Raw genomic sequence first — 13,166 nt, 5'->3', positions numbered from 1 at the left:
ATAACCACATACCCGTGAGTTCTACTAATTGTACCCCAGAGTACCTTATGAGAGCAAGACCTGGAAAATAGCCCATGGACCTGGAGCTCAGAGTGGTAGAACCTGCTGCAGATATGTTCACTGAAGACCTGGGACACAAGTAGTCAAGAGCAGTACAGGAAGGTACAGGCCTGTGTCGAAGACAGTCTAAACAAGGTGAGGGAAAGACAGGAAGACCAGTATAACAAACATGCACCAGCAGAACCCTTGGCACCTGGAGAGATAGTGCTAAAGCGGAAAAGAAGAGGTCACAAGCTCGAAGACCAGTGGGAAAGAGAGCCCTACACTGTGTTAAACTCCAGATTTGACAACAGTAAAACCTGCCTGATTAGTAAGGATGGAGGTAAGACAACCGCAACAGTCTCAAGAGACCACTTGAAGGTGTGCCCAGGTCTACTGAAGACAACGGAGGAAGAAGTACCTCCTATAGCATCGGAAGAATCCAAGGAAGATGTGCTACACACAGTTCTAGGAGATTTCCCTGCGGACTGGCCTCAACTTGATGGAGCAGTTATTATACCAGTAATACACTTCTATCAACCACAAGAAGAATCTGTGGGCACCCTAGAGGAACCTGCTCAGGAACAGGAAGAGTCCCCAGTCAGAGGAGGATCACCCGTTGAAGCAGAGCCTGAAGGCCCAGTAATCAGTGCACTTGCCAGTCCCATAGAGAGATTGAGGCAGTTTTATAATCTACCAGCACGTACACCTGGTAGGTTAGCAGAGAGTGCATGTACAGACACCAGTATCACCCCAGTGCTACGAAGGTCCACACGCAGCACACAAGGCCAAATCCCTGCCAGGTTTAGGGATTAAAATACAAAATGCCTAAAGTATAAATAGTTACCCAGTTGGGTATTGCCTATTGTTTATTGTGTAAACTGAAATTAATGCGTGCCTGTAGTTACCCGTCAGGGTACAGAGACTTGTAGGCTGAGGATTGTGAGCAGCCAAAAACTGTCCTTGTAAATAGTTGCACTCATCAAAAGTGCCCCCCCTTATTTGACCACTGAACAAAAACCCGTTTGGCGTGGCCGAAGACGTGGTCCAACACCTGGATCACTTATGCCCTGTAGCCACGCCCAGGGCCTACGTTGAGGGTTTTCAGGCGGGTCCCCCATGTTACTCATTTTTACGCTTTCTTCGGTGAAATGGACACCGGGTTACGGGACTTACTGTAACTTTATTATTGTTATTGTTGTTACCTGTTTTAAAAATGCTTCAGTCCAGGAGTACTGAATTATACTAGGGGGGAATGTGGCACCCTGCTGTTCACAGGTACCACAGGACCCAAAAAGGTGCTTGAATGGACTTCTCCACAAGAGTCCCTCATTACATGCAGACACCTCCACCCTTCCACCTCATACCACCAGAGGGAGCCCTGTTAGGGAGATATATGGAGGGTGGAGTTAGGCAGTGAGCAGAAAGTGGGAGAGCGTGCTGGCGCTGATACCAGTGAAGGAGCAGCTCGTCTGCTGCTGTGTTCTGAGGGCCCCGAGTGTGGCCGGAGGCGGAGAGGAGAGAGGAGTTGAGGGGGCAGAGGAGCATCATAGGCTCACCCCAAGACACAAACCGGACACCGGGTCCGTGCCTACAGGGTCCTCTATACCCAGTAGGGACTACCGGCTTACCAGGAGGCTTCCAGACCTCTGGTCATCCTAAAGCTACCAGCAATAACTCGACTAGGAACCACGAAGGCCCCGGCGTCCAGGGATAGTGGTTGCCAAAGAAAGGTCCTACTACCAAGCGGTCAGGTGAGAGAGCAACACAACACAGAAGCTAGGCCAAGTTTCAGGCTGGCTAGAAGCTTAGAGAGAGAGAGACACGGATCAGGAGGCCTTATACCCTCTCACTGGGGAGAAGTCCTGAAGTGCACCCTTTCTAGCAAGTACCCTGGACCATACCTGCCGTTACACCAGTAAAGGTACTGAAGCGAATCCCCTGTGTGAGTGTCCGTCATTCCCCCTGACCTGGCCATCTCTCACCTGCACCCCTTTCATCTACACTGCCCCGGGGGCTCGCTCCGCCTGTGGGGAGCGGAAACATCCCAGCTGCCATCCCATCACCGCCGGAGGTCTGCAGCAGCGCCGGTAACCGTTACCGGAAGCCACAGGTGGCGTCACGAAACAAACTTTACACTAAAGAACCCCCTTTTTCAAGAGAGACCCCAGAGTACGGGCCCGGAAGCCGACTGCCGTAACATCCTAAACAAAGTAAAAGGCCCGGGTACCGAGTTCCCTATATCCCCCTGGGTGACACATCTCGAGCGAGTGAGTGATTGAATATGGGGAATAAAAAAAAGTTGTGTGTCAAATATGACTCCAAGACAGCTAATCAGTCTCCCTCTAAACAAGCTCTCTCCTCTCCAATCCATTCTGAATGTGACGCGCCCCCTGGGCCTGCGTCGTGCGTGCACGTGCGTGCGGGGAATACCCGGAGCCGGATCGCTGGGGGTTGTAGTCTCCGTGGCGGTGACCCGGTCCGTGCCCAGGGTGGTCAATTCAGTGGCAGTCTTAGTGTAATAACAAGTGTCCGACTACGCCACCCGTGGATTGCGGTCAATGGGGACCACCGCTGCAAGGCAGACTGCTGAAGCCGGTGTTATGTGTGCAGCTAAGAATGGGATGACTCCCCATGGGAGAAGTACAGCCTCAGGGCAGTTAGTGTGGATGATGGGAGTGATGGTGGAGATAGTCCCAATACCAATAGTGCCGGAGGAGCAAGAAGTCACAGACAACGTGTTGCAATCCAATGTCCTTTACTCACAGTTTGTATTCTCCAGGTCACTCTCGCGAAGCAGTGACCACCCAAGCCGTGCTGCGTCCACCAGGCAAGGGACTCGGTCAACTCCCAGGTCTTTCTGGAGTATGTCTCAAAGCTCCCTTCCATCCTTTCTCTGGCTCGTGCCCCACCAGTGACCAAGCTTATGTCCAGCTTGTGGGAGGGTTACGTGCCCACGTCCCTGACCCTATATGGTATGCCTTCCTAGCAAGGTGTAGCGAGGGGTCGCACCAAGGGCTGGTCACGACCTCCGGTTCTTGGCTGAAGATGATTCGCTTCCACCAATTTGGGATCCGGTACCCTGTTCTGCCAACCCGTCACCCGCAATCTCCTGGGTCCTTAGGGTTCTCTGTTCCTTCTCGTTCCTGAGCCTTTCTGTTTCACTTGTTACTTCTGTTCTGGTCTTGTTCCCTTTTCCTTTCCACTGTTCCTTCTCCTCTCTCTCTCTCTCTCTCTGGCCCCGGCCTCTGTGCTAGGCCTGCCCAGGGAGCAGAGCCCATGCAGCAGCCCTGCTCCCTGCCTTCTCCACTTCTCCTCACAGACTGAACTTCTTCTTCTTTTTCTTTCAGTGCTGGCTGGGCCTCACAGGCTAGGCTCGCCCTGCTCTGTCACTTCCTCTCTCAGACTGAACACTGATCTAAGATGGTGCCCACCTTTTATACCTCCCTCTGACCATGAGCCCAGGTGACTAGCAACCAATGGGCTCCTTCCTATGCTCAGGACCCAACCCCTATCTGCCCCTACAGCACTGGGTATTCCACCCCCTCCCCACTCCAGCCAGGGACAGATGCTGTCATGCCTGCACTTCTGTCTAGTGGGAGCACCGTTGAGCTGTCCCTCGGAAATGGGGTGTGTGTGCTGTATGTAGCCTACTGAGCCTTGATCCATACTCCATCCTTACCCGGGAGTGGGATATCACACCTCTGGATGAGGTGCAATACCTCTGTAGCGACCAAGTCCTCGGGGCGCTACAAATGCAGCAGCCAGGGTCGTATTTCTATCATGCCGCTTCACCGACACCTCTACCCTGTGCCAGTCATTGTACTGGTTACCCATTCACCACAGAATACAATACACACTCATCTTTCTCACCTACAAAGCTCTCCACAGTTCTGCACCGCCCTATATCTCATCCCTCATTTCTGTCTATCGCCCCTCCCGTGCCCTCTGTTCTGCAAATGATCTAAAACTAACATCCTCCTTAATCCGAGACTCACACCTCCGTCTCCAAGACTTCTCTTATGCCACACCAGTTTTCACGAATGCACTGCCCCAAACGATCCGACTGATATCTAGCCCCCATGTCTTAAATGTGCTTTAAAAACACATCTATTTAGACATGCCTATTGCCTCAACTCACCAATCTAATTCTTCCCTCTTCCCTCCTAAATGTTCATCTTAATCTGTCCCTGCGTATTCATCTGTCTCCACATCCTCCATGCACCAAATACCACACGGTAACTGCCCTTAGACAGACAGATACTGGCTGATGACCATGTTCTACCTATTGTGTCCCCCACCATTTCCATATAGATTGTAAGCTTGCGAACAGGGCCCTCAATCCTCCTGTAACTGTTGAAATGTGATAAATTGTATTGTTTATATTGTCTGTATATGTCCCTACTTAATTGTAAAGTGCTGCGGAGTATATAAATACAAATTATTATTATTATTGGTATTATATTTTTCAGTGGGGGCGTGTACTTCTTCTCCCTGTATGAGTTGCCCAATCATAAACAGGCAGCAATATATTAGAGAAAGAACACATTTCCCCACAACAGCTTAGGTTTCTCTGTGTGTGAGATTTACAGACAAAACCATTATCTCCTGGTCTAACTTCCTGCATGAATAGAAAGCACAGAACACTCACACCTTTCAAATAAGGTCCCTGTTGGGGAAGGGACAGCACAGCTGAGTTTACCTGTATCACATTACAAACCATTCTATCAGCTGTTGTCCTCTCATATCACTGTCAGCTCTACTGTTCTGCCCTCCCCCCACACTGTCTGTCTGGAGATGGGTAGCAACAATGTCTGTTTTGCTCAAAGCAACTTTTGAGTACTACAAACTTGTGATTACTGACAGTTCTGGATAGGCAATGTGGAGAAGGACTGTATAGCAGCCAGCATTACATCGTGTGTCCCCTCCTCCCCCTGCCAGGGACTTTTTGCAGTGACTTATGACTCATACAGGGGAAATTTTACCTCCTGCTTCTACATAGAGTTTAAAAGGATTCAGCTAATCCGTTTTTAAAGGGGTTGTCCGGTACTTTTAAAAAAATGCCAGTGTGTTTTAATGATCAATACAACCTTCTTTCTAATTACCTTGCTCTGCTGATACTGCCTGTGAGCGGCGCTATTGGTGGCCGCTCACAGGCAGCACGTGACCCCCGACTGTAGCCGGCGCTGATATCCACTGATGTCACGACAAGTTGCGACTGCAACCGGGGGTCCCTCTTCCATGTTCCACCTGTGGCTGCTGGGTTATGGGCTCGGTTATTCCCCTGAGTCACACCCGGCATCCACCGCGCACTCTGTCTCTCCCCATTCATTGGGAAAGCACTCGGTGGATGCTGGGTGTGACGCAGGAGAATAACTCTGCCCACAACCCAGCAGCCACCACAGGGACCCCAGTGCTGAGTGACGCCTCACTTGTCGTGACGTCAGCGTGGGGTCACGTGCTGCTTGTGAGCGGCCACCGATATAGCCGCTCACAGGCAGTATCAGCAGCGCAAGGTAATTAGAAAGAAGGTTGTATTGATCATTAAAACACACTGGCATTTTTTTAAAAGTACCAGACAACCCCTTTAATCATCTGATGTCATAGACCTAATGGAAAAGAGAAGAATTAGCTGGGTAGAAAGGCAAAATGAGCGATTGTAAGTACACAGTGCTATATAAAATGTTGATTACAATACATTAAGAGGATAAAAACTTTTATGGGAGTGCTTCTTTAAACTACAGGCTCATAAGAATGGAAATACAGTATTTAGCTTCTAAATGGAGCCTATAAATATTAACGCATAGTCATGGCCGAAAGTGTTGGCACCCTTGAATTGTTCCAGAAAATGAAGTATTTCTCTCAGAAAATTACTGCAATTACATGTTTTGTTATATACATGTTTATTTCCTTTGTGTTTATTAGAACAACACAAAAAAATAGAGAAAAAAGGCAAATTGGACATATCACACACAACCCCAAAAATAGGCCGAACAAAATTGTTGGCACCTTTCCAAAATTGTGGGTAAACAACCTTGTTTCAAGCATGTGATGCTCATTCAAACTCACCTGTGACAAGTAACAGGTATGACAGGGGTGGACATATCATCGGTGCAACCTGTGCCACCGCACAGTGGCCCAGGAAGTAAGGGGTCTATTTCCACCTCCAAAACATGTGGAATTGTGCATTATGATGAACTATTGGACTGCAAAGGGCTCATATAGGTTTCTTGCATAGGGGTCCTTTTCTGTCTATGTCTGCCAGTGAGGTGTGGGCCATATAAAAACCACACCTGAAACCAGATAAAAAGGGGAGACGTTGACTCAACATTTGCTTTGTGTGGAAAGAGGAGAAGAGAACTGTTTGAGAACTTGAGAACCAAAATTGTTGAAAAATATCAACAATCTCCAGTTTATAAGTCCAGCTCCAGAGATCTTGATGTTGCTTTTTCTACGATGCGCAACATAATCAAGAAGTTTACAATCCATGGCACTGTAATTAATCTCACTGGACGTGGATAGCAGAGTAAAATTGATGAAAGGTTGCAACGCAGGATAGTCAGGATGGTGGATAAGCAGCCTTAATCAAATCTCAAAGAAATTCAAGCTGTCCTGCAGGCTCAGGGTGCATCAGTGTCAGTGCGATCTATACGTCAACATTTGAGTGAAATCAAACACTATAGCATTAGACCCATGAGGACCCAACTGCTGACACAGCGGTATAAAAAAGCTAAACTTCGGTTTGCCAAAATGTACATTGGTAAGCCAAAATCCTCCTGGGAAAGCGTCTTGTGGACAAATGAGACCAAGATAGAGCTGTTTGGTAGAGCACATCATTCTTTGGTTTACCGAAAATGGAATGAGGCTTACATACAAAAAAAAACACAGTACCTACAGTCAAATATGGTGGAGGTTCAAAGATGATTTGGGGTTGTTTTGCTGCCTCTGGCACTGGGTGCCTTGACTGTGTGCAATGCATCATGAAATCTGAAGATTAACAAAGGATTTTGGGTCGCAATGTAGTGCCCAGTGTCAGAAAGCTGGGTTTGCGTCCTAAGTCATGCATCTTCCAGCAGGACAATGACCCCAAACATACTTCAAGAAGCACCCAGAAATGGATGAAAACAAAGCGCTGGACAGTTTTGAAGTGGCCAGCAATAAGTCTGGATCAAAATCCCATTGAACATCTGTGGAAAGATCTTATAAAATTGCTGTTGGGCGAAGGCGCCCTTCAAATGTGAGAGACCTGTAACAGTTTGCAAAAGACTGGTCAAAAATTCTAATTGAGAGATGTAAGAAGCTTGTTGATGATTATAGGAAGCGATTGATTGCAGTTATTTATTCCAAAAGATGTGCAACCAAATATTAAGTTGAGGGTGCCAACAATTTAGTCCGGCTCATTTTTGTGGTTTTGTGTGAAATTCTGTCCAATTTGCCTTTTTTATTCGGATATTTTTTTGTGTTGTTCCAGTACACACAAAGGAAATAAATACAGTACAGACCAAAAGTTTGGACACACCTTCTCATTTAAAGATTTTTCTGTATTTTCATGACTATGAAAATTGTACATTCACACTGAAGGCATCAAAACTATGAATTAACACATGTGGAATTATATACTTAACAAAAAAGTGTGAAACAACTGAAGATATGTCTTATATTCTAGGTTCTTCAAAGTAGCCACCTTTTGCTTTGATGACTGCTTTGCACACTCTTGGCATTCTCTTGATGAGCTTCAAGAGGTAGTCACCGGAAATGGTTCTCACTTCACAGGTGTGCCCTGTCAGGTTTAATAAGTGGGATTTCTTGCCTTATAAATGGGGTTGGGACCATCAGTTGTGTTGTGCAGAAGTCAGGTGGATACACAGCTGATAGTCCTACTGAATAGACTGTTAGAATTTGTATTATGGCAAAAAAAAAGCAGCTAAGTAAAGAAAAACGAGTGGCCATCATTACTTTAAGAAATGAAGGTCAGTCAGTGCGAAAAATTGGGAAAACTTTGAAAGCGTCCCCAAGTGCAGTTGCAAAAACCATCAAGCGCTACAAAGAAACTGGCTCACATGACGACCGCCCCAGGAAAGGAAGACCAAGAGTCACCTCTGCTTCTGAGGATAAGTTTATCCGAGTTACCAGCCTCAGAAATCGCAGGTTAACAGCAGCTCAGATTAGAGACCAGGTCAATGCCACACAGAGTTCTAGCAGCAGACACATCTCTTCAACAACTGTTAAGAGGAGACTTTGTGCAGCTGGCCTTCATGGTAAAATAGCTGCTAGGAAACCACTGCTAAGGACAGGCAACAAGCAGAAGAGACTTTTTTGGGCTAAAGAACACAAGGAATGGACATTAGACCAGTGGAAATCTGTGATTTAGTCTGATGAGTCCAAATTTGAGATCTTTGGTTCCAACCACCGTGTCTTTGTGCGACGCAGAAAAGGTGAACGGATGGACTCTACATGCCTGGTTCCCACCGTGAAGCATGGAGGAGGAGGTGTGATGGTGTGGGGGTGCTTAGCTGGTGACACTGTTGGGGATTTATTCATAATTGAAGGCATACTGAACCAGCATGGCTACCACAGCATCTTGCAGCGGTATGCTATTCCATCCGGTTTGCGTTTAGTTGGACCATTATTTATTTTTCAACAGGACAATGGCCCCAAACACACCTCCAGGCTGTGTAAGGGCTATTTGATCAAGAAGGAGAGTGCTTGGGTGCTATGCCAGATGACCTTGCCTCCACAGTCACCAGACCTGAACCCAATCAAAATGGTTTGGGGTGAGCTGAACCGCAGAGTGAAGGCAAAAGGGCCAACAAGTGCTAAGCATCTCTGGGAACTCCTTCAAGATTGTTGGAAGACCATTTCTGGTGACTACCTCTTGAAGCTCATCAAGAGAATGCCAAGAGTGTGCAAAGCAGTCACCAAAGCAAAAGGTGGCTACTGTGAAGAACCTAGAATATAAGACATATTTTCAGTTGTTTCACACTTTTTTGTTAAGTATATAATTCCACATGTGTTAATTCATAGTTTTGATGCCTTCAGTGTGAATGTACAATTTTCATAGTCATGAAAATACAGAAAAATCTTTAAATGAGAAGGTGTGTCCAAACTTTTGGTCTGTACTGTATGTGTATAACAAAATGTGTAATTGCAATAATTTTCTGAGATAAATACTTCATTTTCTGGAAGAATTTGAAGGGTGCCATGACTGTATGTGTGAAAATATTTCTTATGGTTCTTGTTGCTGGATTTATGAGATAAAGTAAACATTCATGTCACACCTTCCAAATTTTTTTTGCTTGAAGAGGAAAATCTAACTTCCAGACACAATGTTCAATCTATTGCAAAAGAATGAGCCATAACCCAGCAAATAATTGTGCACAGAGGAAAAACAATGTATATGTGTATATATTGACTCATTGACTCATGTCCACGTATTAAACCACTTAAACATTCTTTGAAAACGTATTCTGGGAAACGATATAGATTGCAGCAGTATGTTTATCTCCACTTAACATCATTGGCTTACTTAAAGGAAGTGTGGTTTCTTAAGGGATTTTTCTGGAGGGTCTCAAAACTGGAGATACAGTTGTGCTCAAAAGTTTATATACCCTGGCAGAATTTTTCCTTTCTTGGCTTTGTTTCAGAGAATATGAATGAATATGAATGCTATTGACTGTGTATATGGTAGGTAATCTGAAGTGAGACAATTATAAGGGTTACTGCCCACGATGCAGATTTGATGCTGAGCGTTTTTGCCTCTCTGGCAGAAAAAAACACATGCAGATTTACATGCGTTTTTTCAGCGTTTTCGCATGCATTTTTTCAAGCACTTTTCCAAGCGATTTTGAGCATCACTTGGAAAAGTGCTTGACAAGTTGGTCACACAATATAAATCCATGTAACTGGCATGGATTTATATCGTGTGACCAACTTAATGCTGCATCTATAGTAAAAAAAAAAAATAACTAAAAAAGCTAAAAAAAAAACAAAAAAAAAACCTGTATACTCACCTCTCCGGTCTCCTCCCGGCGGTGATCCTCTCTACTCGGCGTCCCGCGGTGTACTGGTAGGACCTGCGGTGACGTCATTTTGTCAGCTGATGGTCACGCGACCATCACCTGACCGCTGACGTCAGCGGTCGCGTGACCATCAGCTGATTAAATGACGTCACCGCAGGTCCTGCAAGTACACTGCGGGACGCCAAGGAGAGAGGACGCCGCCGGGAGCAGACCAGAGAGGTGAGTATACAGGTTTTTTTTTGTTTTTAACTTTTTTATTTATTTTTTTCACAGCGTAGTAGCCGGGATGAAGATGAGTTGTAGTCTCCTCTTCATCCTGAGTACCACACGCACCGCGATTACACTGCAAATTCGCGGCCATTGAATTTAATTGAAACGCAGCAAATCCACATATACCTGCGGGTTTGCTGCGTTTCAATGTTCCTCAATGGCCGCAAATTTGCGGCGTAATCGGGGTAGAAATGGTCATGCTGCATTTTGCAGCGCAATGCGAATTCGGAGCGCTAATTAGCGCATCATGTGCACAGCACATCCGAATTCACATTGCTTTGCATGGCAGACGGTTTTACAAGCGTTTTCGCGTCTGTAAAAACGCCACAAAAATGCTACAAGAACGCTATGTGGGCACATAGCTTCAAGGTGGACTCTAACATCCAGACCCGTCTCGGACTGCTGTTGCCCCCCCTTGCTTCTATAGAAGCTTGTCCAGTCCTCCAAGTATGTGTTATCTTGTCTAATCCTTTTTTGAATTCTAGTTCCTAAAATATATGTGAAATACTCATGATTGTATAGAATTAATGGCAGTGTACGAAACTTCTATTCCTGGTCCTTTCCATGTGAAGCTCTATGCTGGCAGTACACTGACCTCCTTCTATGGTTTATGTAGGTCAGCCTTTCCACTGTCTGCACAGTGCTCTACTGTTTTTAGACTTTTTACTGGTCAGGAAGTGAGTACACAGAATGTAAATACAGAACGAGCCAGCATGTCCTGCAGCAAAGGGAGTTCCCTCGGTGTGAACAGGCTGACTATATAAATTCACCGATGACAACATTGCTAGAGGACAGAGGCTTGTTGTGAGAGCACCAATGGGGCCTTTCATTCATCTTCACCAAGCAAATAACAGTTTAATTGGCATAATCTCGCCCTAAGTCTGGATGATGATGAAGCTGGAAAATGTAATCTATGACCTGAAATGATGAAGTGCCGCAAGTTTGAGTCCAAAGCAGTCTATTCCCTGTCATCTCTGCGTAAAGAAATGAAAACCCTTAAAAAATAGAACAGTAATGAGTTTGATAGTTTCCTTGACCCTGCTTGCACTGATGCGGTAGATGCCAAAGTCGCATTGTGTTTGTCTTTTCAAACTGCAACATGCATTTCATTTTATTGATTGCTAATGCACCTGGAATATTGCCATCCCCATCGATTGGATCATGCCTTAGCCTACATTTGTCACTTGCCCGTGAAAATTACATTAGGTATGCTGGATTACAGTAAAAAATTGGATGTGACATGAAAGTATAAATTCAGTTGTGATCCTTTTTGCTTTTTGACCATTTATTTTTTTTAATAATGTATTAAAGGGGTTGTCCGGTCTTAAACTACAAGTTTGCAGTCACTATATGTGACTGCAGACTTATGAATCCCTCACATTGCGCCCACTGCACATTATGAAGATTCTCTGGTGCCGGCAATGAGAGTAGCGATCATGTGACCGCAAGTATGTGATATGCATACTCCCGGACACATTCCGGCTAGACTGTTTCCAGCCTCACTCAATACACTTGGATTGAGCAAGGCCGCTCCCACCTAGTCGGAATGTGGCTGGGAGTATGCATATCACATACTTGCGGTCACATGATCGCCACTCCCAGCCCCGGCACCAGAGAATCTTCATAACGTGCAGTGGGCGCAGTGTGAGGATTCGTAAGTCTGCAGTTGCATAAGACTTGTCGCTTAAGACCGGACAACCCCGTTAATTACAGTGGTCTCCCAAGTTACAATATTACATACAGGTGCATCTCACTAAATTAGAATATCATCAAAAAGTTAATTTATTTCAGTTTTTCAATACAAAAAGTGAAACTCATATATTATATAGAGTCATTACAAACAGAGTGATCTATTTCAAGTGTTTATTTCTGTTAATGTTGATGATTATGGCGTACAGCCAATGAAAACACAAAAGTCATTATCTCACTAAATTAGAATACTTTATAACAACAGCTTGAAAAATGTTTTTAAAATCCGAAATGTTGGCCTACTGAAATGTATGTTCAGTAAATGCACTCAATACTTGGCCGGGGCTCCTTTTGCATCAATTACTGCATCAATGCGGCGTGGCATGGAGGCGATCAGCCTGTGGCACTGCTGAAGTGTTATGGAAGCCCAGGTTGCTTTGATGGCAGCCTTCAGCTCGTCTGCATTGTTGGGTCTGGTGTCTCTCATCTTCCTTTTGACAATACCTCATAGATTCTCTATGGGGTTAAGGTCAGGCGAGTTTGCTGGCCAGTCAAGTACAGTGATACTCTTGTTTTTAAACCAGGTATTGGTACTTTTGGCAGTGTGGACAGGTGCCAAGTCCTGCTGGAGAATGAAATTTCCATCTCCAAAAAGCTTGTCAGCAGAGGGAAGCATGAAGTGCTCTAAAATTTCCTGGTAGACGGCAGCACTGACTTTGGTCTTGATACAACACAGTGGACCTACACCAGCAGATGACATGGCTCCCCAAACCATCACTGATTGTGGAAACTTCACACTAGATCTCAAGCAGCTTGGATTGTGTGCCTCTCCACTCTTCCTCCAGACTCTGGAACCTTGATTTCCAAATGAAAATTGTAACTCTGGGACCTTGTGGAGTGTGTCAATGACTTCCTTCTGGACATCTATCAAGTCAGCAGTCTTCCCCATGATTGTGAAGCCTACTGAAACAGACTAAGGGACCTTTTTAAATGCTTAGAAAACCTTTGCAGGTGTTTTTTGTTAATTATTTTAATTTACTGAGATAATGACGTTTTGTGTTTTCATTGGGTGTAAGCCATAATCATCAACATTAACAGAAATAAACACTTGAAATAGATCACTCTGTTTGTAATGACTCTATATAATTT

At 45.2% G+C, this 13,166-nt stretch overlaps 1 protein-coding gene across 1 annotated transcript in view; it reads left to right on the top strand.

Moving 5' to 3' along the window:
• TRPV4 (transient receptor potential cation channel subfamily V member 4) overlaps positions 1-13,166 on the top strand; it is a 207,092-nt gene that overhangs the window by 120,046 nt on the left and 73,880 nt on the right. The gene's annotated exons all lie outside the window — the stretch shown is intronic.

This window comes from Phyllobates terribilis, unplaced genomic scaffold (assembly GCF_046119375.1).
Source record: "Phyllobates terribilis strain yellow unplaced genomic scaffold, ASM4611937v1 Scaffold_1__5_contigs__length_1240528914, whole genome shotgun sequence".
NCBI lineage: Eukaryota > Metazoa > Chordata > Amphibia > Anura > Dendrobatidae > Phyllobates > Phyllobates terribilis.
This window is presented reverse-complemented; position numbering and strand designations above follow the sequence as displayed.